At 39.3% G+C, this 13,153-nt stretch overlaps 1 protein-coding gene across 1 annotated transcript in view; it reads left to right on the top strand.

Moving 5' to 3' along the window:
- GPR158 (G protein-coupled receptor 158) overlaps window positions 1-13,153 on the top strand; it is a 184,804-nt gene that overhangs the window by 66,770 nt on the left and 104,881 nt on the right. The gene's annotated exons all lie outside the window — the stretch shown is intronic.

Genomic DNA, 13,153 nt, shown 5'->3' with positions numbered 1-13,153 from the left:
TCAGTGAGGTGACTGGAAGCACTGGAGTCACTGGAATTTTGGTTTATTTAAAATAAGGGCAAATGAGAATAGAATTGGATCCTTCTCATTTTGTCTTTCAAGTGTATGTTACAATAAAACTCGTGTGACAAAGACTGTATATGTCTTTTGTTCTGTGCAGCCCTATGCATATTGTTGTGATTCTGAAAATAGCCACTAATCATTTCCTGAAGAATTGTCCTTTTCAATGAACTGCTGTGTATTTTCAGCTGCTTTTGATATGCCACTGAAAGCTGGTTTGCCTTTCAGATGTGTTTCCTCAGTTCTAGTTTGGTGTTCAGCAGCATAGGATAAAAGGCTTTGTTGGGAAGATTTAGAGATTACAAGAAGTATGAGGAAGATACTGGATGGGGTCCTTTTTTATATTAACTTTATATGTTGGTAATCATGTGGATTTATATAATTCATATTTATTATTGTAAATTAACAGTAGAATTTACTTTCGTTGATAAGAGATTAGTACAAGATGAGGTTTTTTCACTCTCTGTGTATTTATTTTGGAGTTTTATAATAGGAATTAGTTAGGGAATGTGACTGAGGAGCCTGTGGTGTATTTCTGGAGAGAAAGACAGTTTTAAGAGTATTAATATTTTGTAAGGATACCTGAGTAAAATTTTATAAAGTGCTACAAAGTGCAGGTGAAGGTAGTTTCTGTGTTAAATCACCTGTCTTGTCGCTGTGGAAACTGTAAGAGAAAAAGTCTGATGGGTGCAATACATCCAGGCCCACCCTTCTCTTGCCTCACCTGTGACAGCTGGAGGCAGAATAAGGGGTGCTGGCACTCCCCTGGCTGCTGCTGGAGGCATGTGTTCTGTAGGTGGGGGTGTTTAATTCCCCACTCCCTTCTTTCTATTTGGTCCTTACACAGGGAACTTCATCAAAACTAATCGCTCTACCTCAAGCCTATAAAAATGATGGATTGTAAATTAAAAAGTAGCCAAATATTGAGTGCATCCCAACACATTTCCCAAATTTGCTTTAGTTTGAATAGAATTAATTGTAATGTCTGTAACTTGCTCTGTCAGTACCAGCATCACTACCAACATTAACAATTTGGGGTTTTTTTTACAAGTCAGAGTAATTATAAGCAGCATAACAGTCTCAAAAGATGGGAAAACCCAAGTACAATGTAGCTTGTCAAGTGGCTTTCTGTATGTCACAGGAATACTTTAAAAATATTTACATCAGAAGTGAGCTTTTAGAGCAAGAAACCTTAATTTTTTCTTTTTTTTTCTATATTTCCCTATGGATATGATGCTGACTAAACAACCTGGTATATATAATTACTTCACCAAAACATTTTTTTATGGTATAAGGCTGTATGAAATCCCTAGTTTTGAGATGTCTTGAGAATTTGAAAGTGGAATCAATCTTGAGATGTCTTGAGAATTTGAAAGGGGGATCAAGAAAGAAAGTTCCTCACCCCAGAGAAGCCCCTAGATAAGGAAAAGATGTATTATCTACAAGACAAGTGAGAAAGAAATAAGTAAATAAGAAATAAGTAAATAGGTAAATAAGAAATAAGTAAATAAGTGAAGGAAACATTTTCCTGTTGAGAGATAAGTAAGGACTGTTAGTAGCTAGGTGACACTGACAGTCTGTGGAAGCATTTGTCCTGGACTGACCATGCCTGTGAACTTCTGAACATTTTGAACCAGCCAAGAACCTCCGAACTTGACCTGTGAGCTTGCAGGCTCTGCAGGGCTGCCAATAGAGAATGCTTTGCTTTTTCCTCTGATGTTTCTCAATTTTTTGAGCTTTCAAAACCTTGCCTCTGGGTTTCAGGGTTTTCATTACATATTCTGCAGCTGACTCACTTGAAAGGTTGACGTGAGAGAGAGAGTAGGATTTCACCATAAGCTTCTGCTGTGGTCCATTCATGCAGTTTTGTAATTCTATAATACAGTGAATGCCATCCTATGATAAGATAACTAAGATTGAACTTTTGGATATAGTTAGCATATTATGGGATTGTATTCACTGTATTATAGAATTACAACATTAGTTTCTAGAATTCAGAAGCTTCCCGGAATCAGCGAAACAATGACAATACATTTTGAGAGTTTGCTCAGACTCAAGAAAATTCAATAGAAACTCTTGTCTACAAACTTTACTGGTTTATAATTTGCTTACCATACAGAACCATGTTAAAACAATTTACCTGGTGGTTTGTGTTTGTTTGTGTTTGTTTCTTTTAATAAAGAGAATGGTTGAGATGGAATTTTTCAAGTCTCAGGATAGAAATCTGGAAGACACAGTTTGTGTCCTATTTGCACTTTTAGAAGACTGGCAAAAATACTGGTCAATGTATTTGAACTGGAAAGGCTCTTCAGACTAAATGGGCTGGTTCCTGGACTTGTGTCTTGCTTCTTAAGTGTTTGAAAAAGGAGTCTGTTGGAGTGAGGCAATGGAGAGTCTAGGGATGAGAGGGGAGGCTTTTCTGGGGAGTTGGGTCACAGGTCCCATGCCCTTTGTGATGTGTTGCATTTTGCAGAATGAGAGAAAAAAGGAGAGAGAGGAGAAAGCAGTAACAGGAAACATAGTAGTAAGGTGATTTTACAAGCCTCTGTGCTATAATATTGTTCTGGAATTGTAAACCCAGGAAACATTGAGCAGTATTTATTTATAAGTGTGAAACAAAATCTGATGCCTTTAAAGTGCAGGTTGATGAAGTTACTAACCAGAAATTTTCTGTCTTAACCTGTAAGTTGTTTCTTCTTTCATTGTGAACTTTACAACATCTTCATGTTGCCAACTAAAATCTATGGTTGTGGGAAAGGACTTGGTTCTACTTTGATTTGTCCCAGCTGTAGCTTCACTGGTCCCCAGGATTTTGCTAGTGGATAGGAGTGGTAACTGTTGCCACATCTTCAAGTTATTTCAAAATGAGAGTTAAAAAGTAATGAAAGAGAGCTAGGGAGGACGCCTGTGTGCACACGCCTGTGTCACATTAAGGCTGGCAGGTCTTTGGTGCTATTTCTGTAGTGGCTTCCAATAAAAATGGATTTGCTCTGTCACATGGAAAGTAAACTTGACATTTTGTTCAGTCTGAGGCAAACTCTTCCAAGCATCCTATTGTCTGCTGAAGTTTATATGTCTGCAATGTACTGCTAACAGATGCTGTTTCACCATTTCTGAGAGCTCTGAAAACAAGAGGGACATTTCTATAATTAATAATGGAAAACAATTTCACTTTTAGTCTTAATGATGTCAGAAGAAAATCCAGTCCATCATGCTTTGTGAATCAGCTCCTGGCAGCTGCTGAATAATAGAGGGAAAACTCCAGCTTGCTTTCTCTTTAGATGATGTACCATGTTACTTGTTATTCATTAAGCCCTTTTTTCATGCAAGTTCATTAAATAGAATTGGTGAGTGATAGGTACTGTACTGCCTGAAGGCTACTTTGATTCCTGAGTTTTAGTGTTACTCTTCTACCACTCTAATTGCCAGCGCTTGAGGAAGAAATAATTACTGTGCAAGTAAACTTGCTGAATGTTTTGGCATTCTTAATGATTTTTAGGAAAAGGGCTTCCAAATTTGCAGTCCTGTGTGTTTCAAATAGTGTTATCAGTAGTTACCCTGTCAGGAGAAGGAATACAAATTTCCAGAGTTTCTGGTTCCAGAGACTGTAAGATGCTTTGCTTTAGCTTTGTGCTGCAAGCAGGAACATCATTGTATATCTCTGTGGTGTGGCCATCTGCTGTTTGGGTTACAAGGGAACTCATTTTGGAATTGGGCAACCTGTCCCAAGGTTTGGGACCTTGGCTCAAAAACAGGGCCTTGCTGAACCAAGGGAAAGCAGCATGCTGAAGAAATTGAAAAAACAATATATTTCATCCTTCCAGCCTACATTTGAACTTAACCATCACTTTGGAATGTGTAGTGTTATACATCTCAGAAGACTGATTAAATGTGGCTGCACTTCTGTGGTGAAGATTAGTTATACAATAGATTCATACAAGAAGAAAGCTGTCCTGTTTGGAGCTCTTGCAATGCAGGAATCTGTACTTCATATTTATACAAGAGGAAAGCTGTCCTGCTTAAAGATCTCAAAACAGAGGAGAGCTGCTACCAAGATTTTAAGCCACCTTGGCACACTTAGGAGTCTGGACTGTTCCATGGATTCCCTGCCCTAAGAGTGTCCCAAAGCTGCTGCAGGGCTCTGGACCAGTTGAGCTGTGGGTGGTGTACTCCAGCAGACATCATCTTAGGATTCCTGTGGTGTGAGAGGACTCTGTGGCACAGGAAATCCCTGTTGCAGACAGGACAGGGGAGTATTTCCATTCCTGTTGATATCTGGACACAACCACTTGTTCTTAGTCTGAATGCTCCTTGCAGGGCTGTGTCAAAGCTCATGTGACACTGTGACCTTCAGAGAACAGCTTCTTAGTCTGTGGCTTCCCTAATGTGTGATGGAGGAAGGTTGTAGCCTTTGTGAAGGAGGAGTTCAGCTTGGGCAGGAAATGGCAGTCGAGCAGAACAGGGAGAAGTGTCTTTTAATCACCAGGCCACAGGAATAGCCTTGTTGGAATAAGTGCAAACATGAAGGAAAAATAATGATGGGAATAGTAATGAAGCATCATTAAATATCAAAAGCAGCCATTTAGAATGAAACTTCTAAGGAATTTACATCCATGGCCAAACCTCTCAGCTCCAGAAGGCATTGGAGGAGTGAGATATGAGTCATCAAGGCTACATTGGCTTTGGAAAAAAGTAACAATCTAGATTTGAAATAAGTGAAGCAGAAGAATAGAGGAAATAATTTCAAGGTGTCTGTCTAAAATATGATGGCTTCATATATGGGCCTTGATCACCAACCCTCTAGCTATCTTTAGACCTAGAAGTGGGGACTTGCCTATGGAACAGTTACTACTCAAAATTAGGACATTTTTCATCAAATCTGAAGAAGGTTGCAGGAAAAAAGCAAGTATTCAGAGCAAAGAGCAGGATTTCATTTTCCTGGCTGATCTCTGAGGTGTCCTAGATGAGAAGCAGTAAGCAACTAGACAGATATTAATTTATCAAGTGTGTTGCTGTTTCATATTAGGTTGTTATAACATTTTGTTTCTGATTTGTTGCCCAAAAGTTTAACTGTCTTTCCCAAAGCATTTTTAAAAACTCTTGTACTTGCCTAGTGCTGAAGCAGAGGTGGAATGAGCTATCAAATAGCTGGCAAATAGTGGGTGCTCTGTTTTCATGGTGCTAGTGGGACATGCAGCACCTCTGTGGGCCTTGTGCCTCATCAAGAGTGAGAGTGCAGCTCCAGGCTGTGGAGATCAGTGTGAAGGTGTTGCTGTCAAGCAGTGGGATTTGGAGAGGATCTTTTTCTGACAGCAACAATATGGTGCTTCTTCTCACTGTGGGATTGAAAGCAATCAAGAATAATATGTAATTTAATTTTTAATTCAGATCATGGTTGAACCCAGAAACTGTGCTCTGAACTTTAATTCTGAGGGAAATTCCAGCCCCTGATGGGAGACCTGTGCCTGAACATGGAAATAAGCTTGACAAGTAGAAAACCCCATATTCTGATAGTATCTTGTAAGTAAGATTAACTTTCCTGTTGAGTTGACACATTGTCAAACTGTAGAGGCTACAGCTCAGAATGAAGCAAAATTAATGAGAGGCTATTGATCAAGTTGTGGACAGAGCAAGCACTCTGATGCAGGATTTGGCTGTTGTCTCAAATTAAAGAAATGTGCTTTTAAAATGCATGCTGCTGATGGACAGAACATAGCAGAGAGTTTAGTTTTACCAATGACCAGCAGAAGACAGAAAGACTCATGCAATTAATTATATCAGACTCTGTTTTGTAGTAGAAGATGCTGTGTCTTCATTCCAGTACTAGTGAGGTAGGTCTTTTTCTTCAATTTCTGTCTAGTGTGACACCACTATAAATGGGAAAATTTGACCAAATATATTAAAATTGGAGCCTTTATATAGCTGTATTCTCAACCAGGTTTCACACAAAATCCTCAAGCAGAATTTCAGTAACAATTAATTTTGTAACTAGGAACATAACTTACTCAACTTTGCCCAGCTGGACTCAACTTAAGACTCCAGGCAGTCTTAAGTAGTCCAAGCCTCTGGAAAAGTAGGCTGAGTCCTAAAGATGGGCTGAATACCGGGGAACAGGAACATCAGATTATTATAGCCTGGTTTCCCAATATATTTTCTTATCACATATCACAGAATGGGTCAGGTTGGAAGGGACCACAGTGAATTATCTGGTCCAAACTCCCTGCTCAGCCAGATTATTCTAGAGCACGTTGCACAGGATTGTGTCCAGATGGTTCTTGAGGACCTGCCCTTGTTGAATTTCAGGCAGTTCTTCTCTGTCCATCTCTCCAACCTGTTGAGGTCCCTCTGAGGGGCTGCACAGCCCTCTGGGGTATCAGCCACTCCTGCCAGCTTTGTGTTGACAGTGAACTTGCTGAGGAGGCTCTGCCCCTTCGTTCAAGCCATTGATGAATAAGTTAAACAATACTGAGCCTGGTATTGAGCCCTGGGGGGCCCCAGTAGTGACAGGCCTCCAGCTACACCCTGTGCCACTGATTATCACCTCTGGGATCTGCCATTCAGCCAGTTCTCAATCCATCTCACTGTCCACTCGTCCAGGCCACACTTCTGGAGTTTTTCTATGAGGTTTTTGTGCTGTTCACTGATGTCTCAGATGGCACCAGTGCCAGCTAAAGCTTTCCTTGTGACTGTGGAGTGTTCAAAGAGCATTCTCTAGTGTATAATAAAAGGTATGTCCTCATCATGTAGTCTCCCCCTCAGCAGGGACACTCAGAAGGTATCTCTTCTCTAGCAGAATGTTATTTTCATGAAGCTTGTGGGAACTTAGCAGTTTCTGACTCCTGCTGGACTGTCTGGAACGAGGCAGTAAGTCCAGAAAGTGACTGTGAAAACAGACACAAAGTGTTGCAGGTCTTTTCAATGTGGTATGTGTGTCTTGCTAGTGTGTGGAATCAGCCTAAAAATCATATTTTAGGAATAAAGAAGTAATTACATGAATAGTTGCTAGGAAATGCAATAGAAATGACAGATACATCTGCTGGCTAGAAAATGTTGGTTTAGCAATGTTGTCCATGTTAAATTATTAAGATATCATGCACTGTTTTCCACCATTTTATTCCCCTCCTTGAATTATGTGTCTAAATTACCTACTGATTGTAGCAGCTATTTGTTAGCTCTTGGATGAACCATAGGAAATTTTTTCCCTTTCCTGCTAGCAGGGCCAGCAGGCTGTCCATGCTGGAAGCACTTCAACAGTCAGACTCCTTCCAAAGAACAGTGCAGTCTCCTGGATGTTTGGCTGTGCCCTTCTGTGGGATGAGCTGTGCAATTCCTGTGCACCCCCACCCCCTGTTACTCTCTCCTATTCCAAATAAGTTTTCTGTGCTTAAGTACCACAATTGTCTTGAAGAGTTACTGGGTTGGATTGGCTATTCTAGTATTTCCTATTGGCCTTTGGAAGAAAATATGAAAGTCTGTTTTTAGTACTGTAAATAAATATTTTTAATTAAGTTATAAATGTGAAAAATGGATTTCAGAATGGAACTAGTTTGCTTTGTCATAGGGCCACTAATTGCATTTATTGGCAGAGATGGGCCAACGGAAAATTTGATTAAAAAATTTACATTGGTAAGGAATACAAAGTTAGGGGTTTCTGCATTTCTTAAAACACTGCATCTTTTGTAGGGATCAGGAATAGATACAGCTTTTCTCCCCGCCCCAAAATGATTTCGGAAATGACTCACATTCTTGCAGATTTTGGCAAGCTTTCTTAATTCCCTCTCACTGTGTGGCTCATCTTCCAGGCAAACTTTGCAACAGTTGCTGCCAAGCTCCAGATGAATGCAGAAGTAGCTGGCAGAACCAGACATCCAGAGGTAAAGGACCTCTGTGTATTTTGGCATATTACTTGACAGCTTCTGGAACTGCAGATAATGTTAGGTATTTCCAGTATTGCCCATGTGTAGAGCCTGGAATTACCCTAGTGATAGGAAGGAAGGGTTGCAGAGACAGTGTGAAGAGAATTCTCTCTTAATTAAGACCCTGAGGAAGTGAACTGAACTTTGCTCTAAATGAAGTTTAACCTGTGCTAATGGTGAAAAATGTCTTAACTCATCTTCAAAGCCAAGGATATCTGGCCCCAAGAAAGTGCCTTTGAATTAATTACATTGCATTATTTAATGGCTATAAAATTCTCAGTCCCTTTGGTATCTGTTAACAGGTTCCCCTGTAATTGCAGTGCAGTTTTCTAGGAGAGGAGACATTGTAATTTTATTGTTTAGTATGTTAACCAGAAGCAAAGTTTAATGTGTTCCAAAATAAAATTCAGTTTATCAATATTAATTCCAGACTATCAAATAAAAAGATTTTTATTTTTGAAGTAGTCTGATTTTAGATTGCACAGATATTTTCAACAGTATTGAAAAATCTGTCTTAAAAAATATCATTGCTGAGAACCTATGAGTTTCCAATCTACCCATCCTCTGAAAGTTGCTGTAAATGTTGTACTTTGAGCTGTCTGTAAAGGATCCTGACTGTGGGAAGCTTAGTTTGTAAGCTGACCTTGGGTTCTCCACGTGCCCAACAACAGCTGTTGATGAGTTTTCTGCTCCTTAGCCTCACCATGACCCCCATGTAACCTGCTTTCAAACACTGCTCAGGTAAACTTACTCCTCTTTCACCATCTTCCAAGCAGGTAGTATGATTTGTACATATTTCTGATCTCCTCTCTTCATTTCTTTGCAAAATGCTCCTCTTCCACCATTATTTTTTTGCTAGCACTTGCATATTTGTAGTGTTTGTCTACCAGTGGGCTGATAACATCATCATGGTTGAAGTGAAGACCAGGAGAACCAGCAGGGAGTCAATCCTGTGTGTCCTCAAACACAAGCCTGATCACCCAACTGAGTCACCTTTCAAAAGAGATTAATTAGTTATTAAAGACTCTACAGTCCCTTACATTTAGTGAATGACATCAACTTTTCTGCTCATGGTTTGTCAGTAGTCATGTGCCACCTATCATTATTTGTGTGAATGAGCTGTGGCTCCTGTCCATCTCTATTTATTCTCTTCCTAACAAAAGCAGAATAATGAAAAATCAAATTAAAAAGCACTGAAGAATTTTTAGCAAAGCATCAAACTATAAAAGCAAATATTGTCCTGACAACTACCTTTGCTCTGAAGTGAATCAGATCAGCTGTTGCAGTGCTTTGACTGACTCAGATTTAAACAACTCAATGTCATTCTAAGTCTCCTGTTGCTGGAAAACACATTTTTAACTTGAATATAGAAAGTAATTAACTCCACCAATGCGTTCAGAAAGGAGGAGAAGAACTACAGGGGCCTAAGTAACCCTGCAGTAAAAGTATAGAGTGGCCAACCCTGTCCTGTCTCTTTGAGCCAAAATGTAGTGTTTGAGTAGAAAAGTTGATGAGTAGTGTGGTTGGCAAGCTGGCTGCCTCCCAAGCTGTCTGGAGGCAAGCAGGGCCTTCCAGGTGATGCTCAAGGTTCTTGGACATGTGAATGTGCTCACTGCTCACTTTTGAGGCTGCAAACACACTGTAACACAGCACTCTGGTCTTGAAGGGTAAATGAAGTGAGAAAAGACAATGGGTAAAGCCTTTTCAATGACAGAGCTGTCACTGTCTTAGGCAAAGAGACTTTGGCTTTTATCTTCTTTAATTTTTTTTTTTTTAATTTTCTATTTCTTGTTGCTGTAGGGGAGTTTACTTGTTTTGGTGGTTTTGGTTTTTTTTTTTTTTTTAATTTATTTTCATTTTTTTTGAAAGAGTGAATGTGCTACATTTGGCTGGTAAACAGTATCAGAAAAATCTTCCTGGGGTTTTGCAGGACACCAACCTGCTCCAGCTGCTATTGTGTGCCAGGTACAAAATTACTCTATACATTGCATTTTCTAGAAATCCCTTTCGTGCTGCCCCTAACCAGGGCAAAGGAACATGGGCTTACTTGTATTATCTTTGTTAAGCTTTACCTATCATGACATTGCTCTTACTACATCCTTTGAACAAGGAGTTGACTTTAGAAAAGGGAGACATTCTCATTGCTGTATGCATGTGGAAATACAGATTTTGAAAGCTGCTCTTTGAAAAACTTGGAGTACCCAACTCAAGGCTGGCTGTATTTTTTTTTTTTTCCTTATATTGTAAAATTACTGGTTTGCCCCTCTGCTCTAGAATGCCACTGTATGAATTTGTTTAGTCCTTTATCTGAGTTTCTAAATTACCTGTGGGACATGATGCCACATGCTTTCTCTTGTTTGCTTTTGCCTTGTTCTCCCCTTCTGGATGTCTCACCTGCTTTGTGTGTCTGCTGAATACTTCCTCACTTGGTTTCTGGCTAATCACATCTGTTGAAGGGCTTTGTCTCTCTTGTGCCAGAAAATTTGGCTCAGACTTCCAAAGCAATTGCACAGGCTATTTGAAGGGTTTCTTTTCTTCCCAACAGAGATAATCTTTATTGCATTAGATTTTACCAACTTCGTCCTTTACAACAAGCAGCATAAAATTAAGACAATACAGACTTTTTAAAAACTGGTTTAGATGTTGTGTTTATATGTGTTAGAATCCTGTGTTGATTCAGGAGCTATTTGTTTATAAATATTCTCAAGATAAATATTCATAGAATATCTAAGTTTTTTTGAGCTGAACATATGATTTAAAGCTTACTATAAAAAGCTTTGGAGTCATTACATTATACTAATATTGTAAAGCTGAAAATATAATACCAGGGAACAGACAAGTGGAATATATGCACTCTGTGAATTCTACAGACACCTATTACTCTCTCTTTAGCAAACATGGTGATGAAGCTGATCTTAATTGTAACTAAGCCATCTATAAGAACTGGAAGTTAAAGTGATACAAATTCCATTTAGGAGTGGGGTGTCCTGAAGGGCATATTGGTGAAGCATCCCTCAGTAGCCACCTGCATCTTTCACTGTTTGCCCCAACACTGGCTGCTGGCAGATAGGAAGTGTGATACAAGCCTAAATGGATCTTCTGATCCAACCTGAGGTAGATGCTTTTATAAATTGATTAAAGTATGAATTTTTAAAAGCTGATGATTACTGATGAGGCAAAAATATTCAAGATATGGTGGGTTTATTCCTAGAGCTGTGCTTTCACATTTATAATGAAATTTGAAACCAGGTCAGTTTATGCTTCCTTTTTTTTTTGCTTATGTGGAAGCAGGTATTTTTCACACATCTGCTTTTCTTCAATGCTAAGTTCTATATGGATCAAATCTTAAGTAACTTAGCAGCAGATGAATATTTTACTGGCTGTGTCTACAGAGCCTGTTGTGCCTCACTAGGTTCCTGTGCTCCCTGGGTTCCTGGGTCTGAAGCCCATGGCCAGTTCTGTGGGCTGGGCTGGTACAGCTTTGCCAGGCTTGGGCTCAGAGTCTGCCACTGGGGCCACTGGAACCAGGTGCCACTTGTCAGGGCAAGGACAAAAGCTGCTTGCTTGTGCCTGCTATGTGTCATGTAGATTCACCTACGGACAGCCAGAAAAAGCCTTTTTCAGTAAATAAATATAACAAACAAATTTGGACTTGGTTTGCTAAACTCCTTTTGTACAGCAGAAAAGAGTTTATTTATTACCTTTTTCACCATAGCATTTGCCACCATTGGTTAATGAAATATAGTCTGTTAAATCTTTTGAAAAAAAAGGGAAGTTTTTTCCTTCCAGAGGAAGTATTTTTCCCTTTTTTGGCCTTATCTTATTTAGTGTTTTTTCCTGCCTAGGTGCTGCAATTTCTTTTAAAGAGTCAGGCTGTAAATAATTCTGTTTCCATGCAATGTTGAGCACTGTGGAATTTCAGAGTTTGAAATTGCATCTAGAGGGATCTAGGCTTCTTTCTCTCCTTCTCTCCATCCCACCTGTCAACATGATATTCTGATCCCTATTACACCTTTGCCTGGGATCATGTGGACTACAAGAAACAATTTGACTAATGGTTTTTAGGCTGTATTACAGCTACCAAATTCTGGAAAAAAGGATAATGTCCTAGACCAATGAAAGATAACAGCATTTAAAGTATTTTTTCCATTTTCAAGTTCTAGACTGGTCAGAGACAATAAAATAAAAGTTGCAGGGTTTTTATTTGGTATGGATATTACATGTTTGTGAAAGATTCATCAGTAAAACATTGATTTTAATGCAGAACAGATTCATGAGCCTGCAGCATAGTTGATATGAGGGATTCTGTGATTCCATAAATTTGTTCAGTGGCAAAGAATTATGAATACAGTACTTGGGGTGCTGCAGCATTCACATAATACAGTGGGAGCTACTTCTTTTCTTCCTTTTCTTCAAAAAGAGAACGCAGTCTCTACAGCAGCATGTACCTTCATCTTACAAAGCAAGGAGCCAGAACGCAGAAGAGAATTTTTACCTGAAAAAGTCTTTTTACTTCTTTAACTACCTTTCTGTCCTTGGTTAAAGAGGTTTGGCTGTCATCAGACTTGCACACACACTCATTTCACTTCAATTTGTCCTGTCCTTCAACCTTGTCACATTTTTTCAGGGTGAAGATAATGTAGGAAAAAAAAAAGTTTTGGACCTTCTCTTTCCTTTGTTTTTTCTTCTTTCATGCTTGTACAAAGGCTGAATGAATTTTCAGTGTTCTTGGATACCAGTTTCCTACTTGCTAATTGTTTCCAATAGCACTGCCATCAGATTGGCAAAGGGTGCAAGAAGAGATGGTACCATCTGGGGAACTGAGGCAAAGAAAAGCAAAGTGGCTTCCCTAGCATCAGGCAGAATTATGTTACAAAGCTGAAATTTGCGATAACAAGAAACTCTTAGCTTTTTTTTTTTCCTGAGTTTTTCTAGAGTGTCTGCAGTGCAGACTGTCCTCTCTTGGTGTACATTTGATTTTTTATACTCAGGCATTTTTTACCGAGCCCTGCCTTCTGCATCTTTCTCCCAGTCACAGGCAGTTAGATATTGAAGCATATCCTGAAGTCACAGACAGTCACAAACAAGTGAAAAATAGGGAGGTGAGAAGACAGAGGCTGTTTTAGATAAATCATTCAGTTGGTCACTGAGGAACTGCTAGTGTCTAGCTCATATTC

The sequence above is a fragment of the Haemorhous mexicanus genome, chromosome 1, assembly GCF_027477595.1.
Source record: "Haemorhous mexicanus isolate bHaeMex1 chromosome 1, bHaeMex1.pri, whole genome shotgun sequence".
Taxonomy (NCBI): Eukaryota; Metazoa; Chordata; class Aves; order Passeriformes; family Fringillidae; genus Haemorhous; species Haemorhous mexicanus.
Note: the sequence above shows the minus strand (reverse complement) of the source record. Positions and strands in the feature narration are given on the sequence as shown.